This window comes from Ovis aries, chromosome X (assembly GCF_016772045.2).
Source record: "Ovis aries strain OAR_USU_Benz2616 breed Rambouillet chromosome X, ARS-UI_Ramb_v3.0, whole genome shotgun sequence".
Lineage (NCBI taxonomy): Eukaryota > Metazoa > Chordata > Mammalia > Artiodactyla > Bovidae > Ovis > Ovis aries.
The window spans coordinates 73,824,188-73,837,479 of NC_056080.1; the positions used below are offsets into that span (position 1 = coordinate 73,824,188).

General features: G+C 37.9%; 1 pseudogene; it reads left to right on the forward strand.

Moving 5' to 3' along the window:
* The first annotated feature begins 10,734 nt into the window (after window positions 1–10,734).
* Window positions 10,735–11,793, forward strand: LOC101120893 (ribosome biogenesis protein NSA2 homolog; annotated as a pseudogene).
* The last annotated feature ends 1,499 nt before the right edge of the window (window positions 11,794–13,292 follow it).

Genomic DNA, 13,292 nt, shown 5'->3' on the forward strand with positions numbered 1-13,292 from the left:
TGGCCTCCTGGTGTTAATTTAGCAAGTTTCCAAAATCTACTTCCACATAATAGGATGCTATTTTCTCAGTTTGTCCCAGCCTCACTTTCCCCTACTGTGTCCACAAGTCAATTTTCTACCAGGTTCACTAGTATTATTTTTCTATATATATGATGCATATATATATATATATATATATATGCATTAATATACAATGGTTGTTCTCTTTCTGACTTACTTCACTCTTTATAAGAGCTTCTAGGATCGTCCAGCTCATTACAACTGAATCAAATTCATTCCTTGTTTATGGCTGAGTAAAATTCCATTGCATAAATGTACCACAACTTCTTTATCCCTCAAAAACTTATTTATCCCTTCTTATCTCTCAATGGATATCTAGGTTGCTTCCATGTCCTGGCTACTGTAAATAGTGATGCAATGAACATTGGGGTACATGTGTCATTTTCAATTCTTGTTTCTGTGGGGTATATGCCCAATAATGGGATTGCTGAAAGAAATGTTAGTTTTATTTTTAGTTTTTTGAGGAATCTCCATGCTATTCTCCATAGTGGCTGTATCAGCTTACATTCTCACCAGCAGTGCAGGAGGGTTTCCCTTTCTCCACATCTTATTCAGGATTGTTTGTAGGGTTTTTTGATGATGGCTATTCTGACAGATGTAAGGTGACACCTCATTGCAGTTTTGATTTCAATTTCTCTAGAAATAAGCAGGGTTTCCCTTGTAGCTCAGTCGGTAAAGAACCTGCCTTCAGTGCAGGAGACCTGGGTTCAATCCCTGGGTTGGGAAGATCCCCTGGAGAAGGAAATGGCAACCCCCTCCAGTATCCTTGTCTGGAAAATTTTATGAACAGAGGACCTTGTGGACTGCAGTCCATGGGGTCGCAAAGAGCCGGGCACGACTGAGTGAGAAATAAGCAGTGATGAGCATCTTGACATGTGTTTATGGGTCATCTGTATGTCTTCTTTGGAGAGCTGTCTGTTTAGGTCTTCTGTCCACTTTTTGATTGGGTTATTTGTTTTTCTGTCAAAGAGCTGTATGAGTTGCTTGCATATTTTGGAGATCAATCGTTCATTTAATAATCATTCATTTTTTAAAAATTTGCTTTCCCATTCTGAGAGCTATCTTTTATCCTGTCAGCTTGTTTATAGGTTCCTATGCTGTGCAAAAGCTTTTAAGATTAATTAGGTCCTATATGTTTATTTTATTTTTTCCACACTCTAGGAGACGGGACAAAGAGGATCATGCAGTGAGTTATGTCAAAGAGATATCTCTCTATGCTTTCCTCTAAGAGATTTATAGTTTATGGTCTTACATTTAGGTCTTCAATCCACTTTGAGTTTATTTGTGTGTATGGCATTAGGAACTGTTCTAATTTCATTATTGTCCATGTAGCTGTCCAGTTTTCCCAGCAGCACTTATTGAAAAGGTTGTCTTTTTTCCATTGCATATTATTTTTATTTTCTCCTTTGTCAAAGGTAAAGTCTCCATCGGAGTTTGGGTTTATCACTGGGCTTTCTATCTTGTTCCATTGGTTTATATGTCTGTTTTGGGGCCAGTATCATACTGTCATCATGGCTGTAGCTTTGTAGTATAATATGAAATCAGGGAAGTTGATTTCTCCAGCTCCATTTGTATTTCTCAATTTTGTGTCTACATACAAACTGTGAAAAATTGTTGTTCTAGTTCTGTTTATAATATTATAAATTATATATAAAATTATAACATAATTATAACATCTATTATAACATTGATAATTTGATAGGGATTGAACTGAATATGTAGATTGTTTTTCATAGTATAGTCATTTTGGCAATATGGATTCTTCCAATCAAAGAACATGGCATATCACTCCACCTTTTTGTGTTCTCTTTCAACACATTCTCTAGTGTCTTATCGTTTTCTGCAAATATGATTTTTGTCTCTTTAGGTAGATTTACTCCTAAGTATGTTATTATTATTATTACTTTTGGAATAAATAAGATAAATGAGAATGTTTTCTTATTTTTTTATGGGTTTTCATTGTTAGTGCATAGAAATGCAATGGATTTTTGTGTAGTAATGTAATATCCTGCAACTTTACTAAATCCATTGATTAGCTCTAGTAGTTTTCTGGTGATGCTTTTTGAGATTTTCTATGTATAATATCATGTCATCTGCAAACAGTGAGAATTTTACTTCTTTTACCAACTGGATTCATTTTATTTCTTTATTTTTCCCTATTTGCCAAGGCTAGGATTTCCAAACTATAATGAATAATAGTGGTGTGAGTGGGCACCCTTGTCTTGTTCCTTATTTTAGAGGAAATGCTTTCAGTCTTTTGTCAAAGAGAATAATTCTTGCTTTGGGTTTATTGTATATGACCTTTCTTATGTTGAGGTAGATTCCTTCTATGCCGATTTTCAGAAGAGTTTTAAATTGTAAAATGGGTGTTGAATTTTATCAAAAGGTTATCTGCATCCATTCAGATAATCATGTTTCTTTTATAATTCAATATGTTAATATGTAGTATCATATTGAACTGCATATGTTGAAGAATCCTTGCATCCTTGGGATAAACTGAATTTGATCATGATGACACTTTTAGTATGTTGTTGAATTCTGTTTGCTAGAATTTTGCTGAGGACTTTTGCATCTATGTTCACCAATGATATTGGCATGTAATATTCCATTTTGTGATATAATTTTGGCTTTGTTATCAGGATGATGGTGGCTTCATAGATTGAGTTTGAGTCTTTTCCTCCATCTGCCATTTTTGGAAAAATTTTAGCAAAATAAGTGTTAGCCCTTCTCTGAAATGTTTATAGAATTTTCCTGTGGCCATGGGCTTGGTTTCTTGGAAGATTTTTGATCACAGACTCAATTTCAGTGCTTGTGATTAGTCTGTTCATATTTTCAGTGTCTTCCTGGTCCATTGTTGGAAGGTAGCATGTTCTAAGAATTTGTCCATTTCTTCCAGGTAGTCTATTTTATTCTCATGGAGTAGCCCACATAGTCAATAAAAGTGTCTGAAATGCAGTACTTCAGTGAAATCTCAAAAATGAAAGGATGAACTCTGTGGGTTTCCAAGGCAAACAATTCAATATCACAGTATTTCAAGTTTATGCCCCAACCACTAATGGCAAAGAAGCTGAAGTTGAACAGTTCTATGAAGACCTCCAAGATTTTCTAGAACTAACATCAGAAAAACATCTTTTTAACCACAGAGGACTGGAATGCAAAGGTAGAAAGTCAAGAGCTACATGGAGTAACAAGAAAGTTTAGCCTTGAAGTACACAATGAAACAGGGCAAAGGCTAACAGAATTTTGCCAAGAGAACCCACTAGCCATATCAATAACCCTCTTCCAAAACCACAAGAGATGACTCTATATGTGGACATCATCAGATGGTCAATATCAAAATCATATATATTGTATTTTTGCAGCCAAAGATGGAGAAGCTCTATACAGTCAGCAAAAACAAGACTAGGAGTGGACTGAGGATCAGATCATGAACTCCTTACTGCAAAATTCAGACTAAAATTGAAGAAAGTAGGGAAAACCACTGGACCATTCAGGTATGACCTAAATAAAATCCTTTACAATTATACATTGGAGGTGACAAGTAGATTCAAGGGATTAGCTCTGATAGAGTACCTGAAGTTCTATGGATGAGAGTCATAACATTATACAGGAAGTGGCAATCAAAACTATCCCCAAGAAGAAGAAGTACAAAAAGGCAAAATAGTTATCTGAGGAGGCCTTAAAATTAGCTGAGAAATGAAGAGAAGTGAAAGGCAAAGGAGAAATGGAAAGATATATCCATGTGAATGCAGAGTTCGATAGAATAGCAAGGAAAGACAAGGAAGCCTCTATAAGTGAAAAACACAAAGAAATAGAGGAAATCAGAAGAATGGAAAAGACTAGAGATCTCTTAAAAAAATTGGAGATACCAAGAGAACATTTCATGCAAAGATGGCCACAATAAAGATAGAACAGTGTGGACTTAAAAGAAGCAGAATATATTAAGAAGAGGTGGCCAGAATACACTGAACTATACAAAAAAGATCTTAATGACCCAGATAACCACAATGCTGTGATCACTAACCTACAGCCAGACATCCTGGAGTGCTAGGTCATCAGCCTTAGGAAGCATAACTATTAACAAAGCTAGTGGAGATGATGGAATCCCCACTGAACTATTTCAAATCCTCAATGGTGATGGTGTGAAAGTGGTGTACTCAAAATGGCAGCAAGTTTGGAAAACTCAACAGTCACCACAGTACTGGAAAAGGAGAGTTTTCATTCCAATCCCAAAGAAAGGCAATGAGAAAAACTGTTTAAACTACTTTGTAATTGCACTCATCTCACAAATTATCAAATAATTATAAAAATTCTCCAAGCTAGGCTTCAATAGCTCCTGAACGGAGAACTTGTTGATGTCCCAGCTGGACTTGTAAAAGGTAGAGGAACCAGAGTTCAAATTTCTAACACCCATTCTATCATAGAAAAAGCAAGGGAATTCCAGAAAAAAACATCTACTTCTGCTTTACTGACTAGGCCAAAGCCTTTGAGTATGTGGATCACAGCAAACTGTTGAAAATTCTTAAAAGAGATGGGACTATCAGACCACCTTACCTGCCTCTTGAGAAATATGTATGCAAGTAAGGAGGCAACAACAGTTAGAACCAGACATGAAACAATGGATTGGTTCCAAATTGGGAAACGAGTACATTAAGGCTGTATATTCTCACCCTGCTTATTTAACTTATATGCAGAGTACATGATGCGAAATGCCAGACTGAATGAACCACAAGCTGGAATCAAGTTTGTAGGGAGAAATATCAATAACCTCAGATAGGCAGAAGATATCGTCATTATGGCAGAAAGTGAAGAGGAACTAAAGAGTCTCTTGATGAAAGTGAAAGAGGAGAGTGAAAAGCTGACTTAAAACTCAGCATTTAAAAAACTAAGATCATGGCATATTGCCCCAAAACTTCATGGTAAATAGATGGGGAAACAATAGAAACAGTGACAGATTTTATTTTATTAGGCTACAAAATTGGGCTGCAGATTGTGGCTGAAATTAGAAGGCACTTGCTCCTTTGAAGTAAAGCTATAAGAGACCTAGAGAGCATATTAAGAAGCAGAGACATTACTTTACCGACAAAGGTCTGTATAATCAAGCTATGGCTTTTCCAGTAGTCATGTATGGATGTGAGTGTTGGACCCTAAAGAAAGCTGAGCTCTGACAAATTTGTTTTTGAACTGTGGTTTTGGAGAATTTCTTGACTGCAAAGAGATCAAGCCATTCAATCATAAAGTAAGTCAACCCTGAATATTCATTGGAAGGACTGATGCTGAAGCTGAAACTCCAATTCTTTGGCCACCTGATGTGAAGAACTGACTCAGGGAAGAGACCCTGATCCTGGGAAATATTGAAGGCAGGAGAAGGGGATGACAGATAATGAGATGGTTGGATGGCATAGCTGACTCAATGCTTTTAATTTTTCTTGCTATTCTGCTCTGATTCAGTGATTTTCACCATTCTATTTTCTAGTTCACTTATATGTTCTTCTGCATCAGTTATTCTGCTATTTGTTTCCTCTACTGTACTTTTTTACTTTAGTTTTTACGTTCATTTTTGTTTCTCTGTTCTTCACATCTTCTAGGTCCTTGCTAAAGCTTTCTTGTATCTTCTCAATCAATGCCTCCTTTCTATTTATCTTTCTCTCCATTATATTTCTGAGGTTTTGAATCATCTTTATTATCATTACTCTGAATTTTTTCAGATAGACTGTGTATTTCCTCTTTATTTGTTTGGTCTGCTGGGGATCTACAATACTGAATCATCTGTTACATGTTTCCCAGTCTTTTCACTTTGTTTAATGTATTGTGTTCTGAGCCTCCTTTCACCAAGTTTCCAGGTCACAGTTCCTCTTTCTTTTGGAGTCTGTCCCTGGTGTGGGAGGTTGGACGAGCATTTTGTGAAGGTCTGTTAGTAGTAGGGACTGATTCTTTTTGTTGTTGTTGTTGTTGTTGGGTGGAACAGGATATTTTCTCTCTAAAGGACAGTGTCATGTCCAATGATGTGTTGTGGGGTATCTTCAAGCTTTGTATGATTTGGGACAACCTTATGCTAATGGATAGGGTTGTGTTCCTCTTTTGGTAGCTGTTTGATGTGGGACATCTGGTACTGGAGCTTGCTGGTTTTTGAGTGGGTCCATATCTTACTTTTGAGATGGAGGCTTTTGGGAGAGTCCTCACTGATTAGTATTTCATGGAGTCAATAGTTTTATGCTGGTCCAATGTCCTGGACACATGTCTCCCACCTTGAAATCTCAGGTCTGACATTTTGCTGAAGCACCAAGACTCTACAATCCACAGAGCACAGAAAGGAAAAGAAAGAAAGAAGTAGAGAGAAAAAAAAAATCAAACCAACCAATAAGCAAACAAACAACAAAACAGAGACAAAACCCCAAGACAAATGGTAAAAGCTACATTAATCAGACAGGAACATACAAAGAAACTCAGAAACAGAAAGAAAGAGAGGAACCAAAAATGAAGAGAACATCAATGCAATAAACAAACCCATATATGAAAACAAATACTAAAAAAATAGTGTAGCAAAAATAAAAAATAAAACCATGGAAAAATGTAATATAATTAAAACTTGTAGAAATAAGAAGAAAATGATTTTAAAATTAAAATATTTTAAAAAGGGAGTAAAAAATAAAAAAAAAAACAAAGGATTAATAAAAAAAGAACAATGGAACAAAATGAAAAAGGAGAAAATCAAATATATATATATATATATATATATATATATATATAGAGAGAGAGAGAGAGAGAGAGGGAGGGAGGGTGGTAATAAGAAGAATATTATAATATATTTTAATATAATATAGTATACAAAATTATAATTTATACAATATTCAGTTCAGTTCAGTCACTCAGTTGTGTCCGATTCTTTGTGACCCCATGAATCACAGCACACCAGGCCTCCCTATCCATCACCAACTCTCAGAGTACACGCAAACACATGTCCATCAAGTTGATGTTGCCATGCAACCGTCTCACCCTCTGTCGTCCCCTTCTCCTCTTAAACTCGATCTTTCCCGGAATCAGGGTCTTTTCCAATGAGTCAGCTCTTCCCATAAAGTGGCCAAAGGACTGGAGTTTCAGCCTCAATATCAGTCCTTCCCAAAACATGCAGGACTGATCTCCTTTAGGATGGACTGTTTGGATCTCCTTGCAGTCCAAAGGACTCTCAAGAGTCTTCTCCAACATCACAGTTCAAAAGCATCAATTCTTCAGTGCTCAGCTTTCTTTATAGTCCAACTCTCACATCCATACATGACCACTGGGAAAACCATAGCCTTGACTAGGAGGACCTTTGTTGGCAAAGTAATGTCTCTGCTTTTTAATATGCTGTCTAGATTGGTCATAACTTTCCTTCCAAGGAGTAAGTGTCTTTTAATTTAATTGCTGCAATCATCATCTAGGTGAGTTTGAAGCCCAGAAAAATAAAGTCAGCCACTATTTCCACTGTTTTCCTATCTATCTGCCATGAAGCAATGAGACCAGGTGCCATGATCTTCGTTTTCCAAATGTTGAGCTTTAAGCCAACTTTTTCACTCTTCTCTTTCACTTTCATCAAGAGGCTCTTTATTTCTTCTTCACTTTCTGCTATAAGGGTGGTGTCATCTGCATATCTGAAGTTATTGATATTTCTCCTGGCAATCTTGATTCCAGCTTGTGCTTCCTCCAGCCCAGCGTTTCTCATGATATACTCTGCATATAAATTAAATAAGCAGGGTGACAATATACAGTCTTGACTTACTCCTTTTCCTATTTGGAGCCAGCCTATTGTTCCATGTCCAGTTCTAATTGTTGCTTCCTGACCTGTATACACGTTTCTCAAGAGGCAGGTCAGGTGGTCTGGTATGCCCATCCCTTTCAGAAATTTCCACAGCTTATAATTTATTATAATGATATAATATATAAACTAATTATTATAATGTATACTATTATATAATATATAATATAATAATATAATAAAAAATTAAAAGATGCTTGCCTCTTGTAAGAAAAACTATGACAAATTTAGACAGCATATTAAAAAGCAGAGACATTGTTTTGCCAACAAAGGTCCATATAGTTAAACCTATGGTTTTTCCAGTAGTCATGTACAGATGTGATGGTTGGACTATAAAGGAGGCTGAGCATAGAAGAACTGATGGTTTTAAACTGAGGTGTTGGAGAAGACTCTTGATAGTCCCTTGGACAGCAAAGTGATCAAACCAGTTAATGCTAAAGGAAGTCAATCCTGAATATTCATTGGAAAGACTGATGCTGAAGCTCAAATACTTTGGCTACCTGATGCAAAGTGCCAATTCATTGGAAAAGACCCTGATTCTGGGTAAGATGAAGACAGGAGGAGAAGGGGACGATAGAACATGAAATGGTTGTATGGCATCACTCACTCAATGGACATGAGTTTGAGTAAGCTCTGGGAAATGGTGAAGGACAGGGAATCCTAGTGTGCTGCAGTCCATGGAGTTGCAAAAAGTTGGACAGGACTGAGTGACTGAACAACAACAATACTGTGACATCGGTTGTCTTTGCTACACAGTGTGCTCCAGTCACTCTGCCTACTCAGAAAGCCCTCCAATATTTCTATGAAGGTCTCTGGGTCTGCTATGGGAACTGCTGTGTCAGCTCTACTGATATCTGGCCTTGAGCTCGTTTCTTCTTCCAAAGTCCACAATTCCCCCCAAAGTCCACAGTCCTAAGCTAATTGTAGAGTTTTAATCAATCACACCTGCTCTTGCAGGAGTACATTACCTTCTCTTTTTTGGTTACACAAACCCTGGTGCTCGTCTATGATTCTGGAACCACCTCTGCTTATAGACTATGCTCTAGCATCAGTTCTCTGCCCAGAAAAAAATGGGACAAAGAAAAAAAAATGGGGCCAAGGCCTACTAGGGCTCACTTGATCAGTTGGGCTGCGGAAAGGGAGGGGTATTATAGCCACAGATGGAATGTGCAGGGAATGTCTGTGACAGTGGAGACCTGCCAAATGTTGCTACATTATGGGAAGGGTCATGTGCTCTATCAGAGGTTGTGGATAACGAAGTAGAACCAAACTGCATAGGCTCCCAGAAAGTTATGAGTAGTGACCTGTACCTGTTCACAGGCTGGCAATGGCTGCAATGACCATCATGCACTTCACTGGGGTCACAGACTGCAGCCAGGTTGACCCACATATTGCACTCACAAAGGCAGTGTCTTGTGGTCTGGGAGCACATGGAGTTGAAAGGTCTGTGGAGTTACAGGGTCCCCATGTAAATGATCTCTTGCCTCTATAGCATGCCTAGGATTTCCCCTACATACCCTCAGCTGTGTTGTACTAGCTGCCTTAGAGTAACTTCATGGCAGTCAACCTCAATCCTTTCCCTGTGGTCTGAACCCTAAAGCCCAAGCCTCAGCACCAGTCCCCACTTACCACAGCAGGTATGCAAACAGCTTCTTGGCTGGGATGTGCTGGGTAGCACTAATCTCTGTACCAAATTATCTCCCCTTTGTCTTCCACTCACTTATTTCTGTACTCCCTTCTGAGTTCCCAAAGCATCCCCCCATCTCCATCTAATTAACAGGTTTCCAAGTTGTTTTTCTCTTTCACAGCTCCCTCTTTGAGATGCATCCATTCATTTCCTTTGTTTCTTTATTTTCTTATTGCCTTTTCCATACCATCTTATGTGGAGTTTAGCTTGCCTTTTTGGAAGTCTGCATTCCTCTGCTACCATCCACCAGGTGTTCTACATGAGTTGTTCCACATGCAGATAAATTTTTGATGTTTTTGTGGGGAGGAAGATGATCTCCAGCTCTTACTCCCTTGGACTGCAAGAAGATTAAACCAATCAATCCTAAAGGAAATCAACTCTGAATATTCACTGGAAGGACTGCATGCTTATGATGAAACAGAAGCTCCAGTACTTTGGCCACCTGATGAGAAGAGCCAACTGATTGGAAAAGACCCTGATGCTTAGAAAGATTGAAGGCAGGAGGAGAAGGGGATGACAGAGGATGAGATAGTTGGATGGCATCACCAACTCAGTGGACATGAATTTAAGCATACTCAGGGAGATGGTGAAGGAAAGGGAAATCTGGTGTGCTGCAGTCCATGGGGTTGTGAAGAGTCGGACACTACTCAGTGACTGAACAGTGATTAAAAAAAAACTTAATTGTAATAGTTTATAAAATATTTTTTATAATTTCTTCTCTATAGCTCAGTTCCCTCCCTGCTACTTTTATTGTACTGATATTGATATAACAAGTATATCTTTATACATTTTAAAGCCATCATAGTTTTATAATAATAAATTGTTTTTTATCAATGTTGAAAGAAAAAAAAAAGGTTTACACAAATAAAAGCACATGTGTACTATTAAAATCCTCTTGATGAAAGTGAAAGAGGAGAGTGAAAGAGTTGGCTTAAAGCTCAATATTCAGAAAACTAAGATCATGGCATCTGATCCCATCACTTCATGGGAAATAGATGGGGAAACAGTGGAAACAGTGTTAGACTATGTTTTTTTTGGGTTCCAAAATCACTGCAGATGGTGACTGCAGCCATGAAGTTAAAAGATGCTTACTCATTGGAAGGAAAGTTATGACCAACCTAGATAGCATATTAAAAAGCAGAGACAGCCTGTCGTGGTTGGTGTGGAGTCAGCTGGTGGGTCTCTGAGAGGCGAAAATTGAGAGCTTCTTCGCGCCACGGAGACTGCACCCGGTGGCTCGGCAGCCGTCACCATGCCACAAAATGAATATATTGAGTTACACCTTAAGCGCTATGGATATCGTTTGATTACCATGAGAAAAAGAGAAAGAAGGAAGGTCGAGAGGCTCATGAACGTTCAAAGAAGGCAAAAAAAGATGATTAGTCTGAAAGCTAAGCTCTACCATAAACAGTGCCATGCTGAGAAAATACAAATGAAAAAGACTATTAAGATGCATGAAAAGAGAAACACCAAACAGAAGAATGATGAAAAGACTCCACAAGACTCCACAAGGAGCCGTACCTGCATATCTACTGGACCGAGAGGGACTGTCTCGAGCTAAAGTACTTTCCAATATGATTAAACAGAAACGAAAAGAGAAAGCGGGAAAATGGGAGGTCCCTCTACCTAAAGTTCGTGCCCAGGGAGAAACAGAAGTATTAAAAGTTATTCAAACAGGAAAAAAGAAGGAAGAAAGCCTGGAAGAGGATGGTTACTAAAGTCTGCTTTGTTGGAGATGGTTTTACTTGAAAACCACCTAAATGTGAAAGATTCATTAGGCTGATGGGATTACATTTCAAGAAGGCTCATGTAACACATCCTGAACTGAAAGCCACCTTTTGCTTGCCAATACTTGGTGTAAAGAAGAATCCCTCATCCCCACTATATACAACTTTGGATGTTATTACCAAAGGAACCATCATTGAGGTGAACATAAGCGAGTTGGGCCTTGTAACACAAGGAGGCAAAGTCATCTGGTTATATATATATATATATATATATAATATGCCCAGGTTACCAATAATCCTGAAAATGATGGATGCATAAATACAGTCTTACTGGTTTGACAGCAGTTACATACAAATAACTCCTTATAATTACTGAAGACTACACACCAGTTGGGAAACCATTACTCTGATATTTCTGAATACTATCAATCAACCTTACATGTTGTCTTCAGTCAAAGAAAACTATTTATTTTACAGTTTTAAAAATGAAAAAAGCCAACATTAAAATGGTCTAGTTTTACAAACTGGACTTTTGCATCTGTTTAGCATTTAAATGTTCATAAAAATAAAATGATTAAAAAAAATCAAAAAAATAAAAAGAAGACATTACTTTGCCAACAAAGGTACATCTTGTCAAGGCTATGGTTTTTCCAGTGGTCATGTATGGATGTGAGAGTTGGACTGTGAAGAAAGCTGAGTGCCGAAGAATTGATTGTTTTGAACTGTGGTGTTGGAGAAGACTCTTGAGAGTCCTTGGACTGCAAGGAGATCCAACCAGTCCATTCTAAAGGAGATCAATCCTGGGTGTTCATTGGAAGGACTGATGCTAAAGCTGAAACTCTAGTACTTTGGCCACCTCATGCAAAGAGTTGACTCATTGGAAAAGACTCTGATGCTGGGAAGGATTGGGGGCAGGAAGAGAAGGGGACGACAGAGGATGAGATGGCTGGATGGCATCACCGACTTGATGGACATGAGTTTGAGTAAACTCCGGGAGTTGGTGATGGACAGGGAGGCCTAGTGTGCTGCGATTCATGGGATCGCAAAGAGTCAGACACGACTGAGCAACTAAACTGAGCTAAACTGCTTCTATTTAAGATCCAGTGTGGTTATCTCTCTTGTTATTGTCATTTTTTTCCCTTTTTCTCATGCTTTAAAAAGTATATTACTCAGAGTTGCCCAGAGAAACAGAATCAATATGATATGTAAAAATATATACAAGGTATTTATTATGAGGGGTTCACTTATATGATTGTGGAGACAGAAGTCTCATGATATGCTGTCTGCAAACTGTGGACCCAGGAAAGCCAGTGGGGTAGTTTAGTGCAAACCTAGAGATCTAAGAAGCAAGAAAGTCAGTGGTATAAATACCAACTTGAGTCTGAAGGACTGTGAACTAAAACCTCATATTTTATGGGACACAGCAAAACCAGTTCTAAGAGAGAAAGTTTACAGAAATAAAAACTTAAATAAAAGAGAGAGAAAGAGAAAATTCTCAATAAAACAACTTAACACTATTCCTCAAGAAACCAAGGAACTAGATAAAGCAGAACTATATAAGCCCAAAACTAGCAAAGGAAAAAAGAATTTCAAAGTATGAACATAAATAAATGAAATAAAAGTTAGAAAGAAGTTCATCAAAACTAGGAATTAGTTTTCTGAAAATACAAACAGAATTCACAAACATTTAACTGCATTAAGAAAAGAAGACTCAGGGGTGATCCCAAGATGGCCGAGAAATAAGACAGGGAGACCACTTCCTCCTCCACAATTTCAGCAAAACATCATTTGAATGTTGAGCAACTTCCACAAAACAACTTTGAACATTGGTGGAGGACACCAGGCACCCAGAAAGGTAGGCCAATCTCTTCCAAAGGAGGTAGGCAAAATATAAAATGCTAAAACAGAGACAAAGGGTTTAGAGAAAGAGACCATCCTGGGGAAGGAGTCATGAAGAAGGAGTTGTTTCCATACCTTCTCACAGATTTGTCTGTGGGGAGTTTTGAGCTTCCCTGATAGCTCA